The sequence below is a fragment of the Phalaenopsis equestris genome, unplaced genomic scaffold (genome assembly GCF_001263595.1).
Source record: "Phalaenopsis equestris unplaced genomic scaffold, ASM126359v1 Scaffold000256, whole genome shotgun sequence".
Lineage (NCBI taxonomy): Eukaryota > Viridiplantae > Streptophyta > Magnoliopsida > Asparagales > Orchidaceae > Phalaenopsis > Phalaenopsis equestris.
The window spans coordinates 1,444,064-1,446,744 of record NW_018164698.1 but is presented as its reverse complement, the minus strand read 5'-3'; the positions used below and the strand labels follow the sequence as shown (position 1 = coordinate 1,446,744).

General features: G+C 36.4%; 1 pseudogene; it reads right to left on the bottom strand.

Annotated features, from left to right (window-relative positions):
• Nucleotides 1-2,681, bottom strand: part of LOC110024410 — a 36,831-nt pseudogene that overhangs the window by 1,323 nt on the left and 32,827 nt on the right.

The following is a 2,681-nucleotide window of genomic DNA, read 5'->3' as shown; positions in this document are numbered from 1 at the left end:
ATATATATATATATATATATATAGAAAATTACTATAATTTTTTAATATTTATTTTTAAAATATATGTAAGAACATTTTAATAATCTAAGAGGTGCACAACCCTACTCATATCCTTTCTAGCAATTAGGATTATGGTAAAGTTTCAATTGGAAAAGGTTGGCTCTTTCAATTTATTATATTTTGAAAGTTGCTTTTCTGCCAATTATCGTTTCTCTTAATTTTTAACATTCAATAAACATATAGTTAAGAATCAGATAATTAGATCAACATTATAAAATTATATCCATAAGTTTTTTGTTTAATTTAATATGCCTTGATCTGTTATGAAGAAGAAAAAAATAAATAAATAAATAAAAAAAACAAACGAAACAGAGAGGGACATCTAAATTCTTATATAATTATATGGATGTCTTTTCTTAACTTTCTAATACGTTAATTCTGATGTATCCAAATGTCTACCAAGTAAATTTTGTTTTTTATATTAATTCCAAGTAAATCTTTTACATCACATAAAAAAGTGTCATAATTTAAATTTTAATAGTGAAATACATTTTTTTTCCTTGCATGGATGAGATAGTATGTATGTATTAGATACAAAATTAGATAGGAATTGAGGGGTATAAACCTGAATGTTCCTAAATAAGTAAATTAAAAATACTAAAATTATTTTAAAAAAAAGGGTTAGGATGGTTGAGCTTAGCTTACCGTCATCACACCTTTGATAATTGGGTCTGTGAACTGCTTCGGATCAATTTTCTGCAACGTCAACAACACATCAATTAAGCATTTTCTACGCTTGCATGAAGTCTCTTCTCCACCTTCTTCTTCAGCATTATTATTTTCATTACATTCCACTCTCCTCTCCTCAACAAGCTCTTGGAAGAACTCATCCCTCCTCTTCTGCAGCTTCATTACCCTCCTCTCAAATCCCATGTGACCAAACCACCTCAGCACCGGCAAAAAGTCAGCAAGGTTACCGGCGCCGGCCACCGAAAACGACTCCTTCACAATCTCAGGAAACCACCGTGCCTGCTTCGCCTCTCCTTCTTCGTTTCTGCAAAATCTCTTACCAGAAACCATGCGCATCATCACGTTAAGGGCAAGTTCGAATAGCCTTGGTCGCACTTCAACCGCTTCGTTGTTGAGTGAATCGTTGGCAAGTGCTCTCAACATAGCAACGACTTCTTCTTCACGGACTTTCAAGAAGGTGTCGATGCGTGAAGTTGAAAAGATATCTTTCGCGGTGATGAGGCGGAGGTTGCGCCAGTGAGGGCCGTAGGAGGCCCACACGAGAGAGGTGTAGTAGTAGCCGAGGTATTTTCCTGCGAGGAAGTGTGGGCGATTGGCAAAGGTGATGTCGTTAACGGAGAAGCATTCCATGTTGAAATATAAACTTGGTTTTAGTTGTTTAAATAAAACTTAATTTCTATAAGCTTATTCTAGAATATGTGGTAAGTATGAAATTATTGTGTAGTAGGTGTGGTAGGTGTGGTAGGTGTTGAATTATTGTGTGGTAGGTGTGGAATTATTTGTAACCATTGGATTGTAATTGTGGTGGCACAATCCTAACCATTAATTTAGGAGGTGCCACTAGTATAAATAGGGGTGGAGTCTTTGAGTTTGTATCAAACCAAGTAAATGTGATAAATAAGAGTGAAGCTTCTTCCATAAGTTGTGTTTTTAGCCTTTGTCATTTCCTAAAAGTTTCTCCATTCCAACAAAGTGGTATCAGAGCGAGGTTCCGTTACAGAGAAATGTCAAACGGTGACATGCTTTCGTTCCAAGTCCCGATGCTTAAGGAAAACATCTACGACAATTGGAGTATCAAGATGAAGGTACTCCTTGGAGCGCATGACGTTTGGGAGGTTGTGGAGAAAGGCTACGAAGAGCCAAGTGATGAGTCTGTTCTATCCACAACACAAAAGGATAGCTTACGAGACTTGCGAAAGAGAGACAAGAAGGCTCTCTTCCTCATCTATCAAGCCTTAGATGAAGATGGTTTTGAGAAGATCTCAAGTGCTACTTCGACCAAACTAGCATGGAAGAAGCTCGAGGATTCATATAAGGGAGAAGAGAAGGTTAAAAAGGTACGACTTCAAACTTTAAGAAGTCAATTTGATGTTTTGCATATGAAAGAAGGCGAGTTGGTCTCCGATTACTTTTCTAGAGTCATTACCATTTCCAATCAACTAAAAAGAAATGGTGAGAAGTTAGAAGATGTGACTATCATGGAAAAGATCCTCCGATCGTTAGATTCAAAATTTGATAGTATCACAACCATTATCGAAGAGACGAAGGACTTACAAGTCATGACGATAGAGCAACTTCTGGGTTCATTGCAAGCCCATGAAGAAAAAAAGAAGATGAATGAAGAGATTGTCGAACAACTTCTCAAGACGAATCTCCAATCAACTCAGAAAGATGAAAGCTTTAACAACATTAGAAGTCACAATAGAGGACGAGGACAAGGTCATGCTAGCAAGCAAGGATGGAGTACCAAAAATAACTATGAGAAAGGAGAAAGATCTACAAGAGGACGTGGTCAAGGGCACTCAAATTCGAGGTATGATAAATCTCAAATTAAGTGCTATAATTATAACAAGTTCGAACATTATGCGAAAGAATGTAGAGCACCGAAGTACAAAGTTAATGAAAGAGTCAACTACATTGAAGAAAAAAAA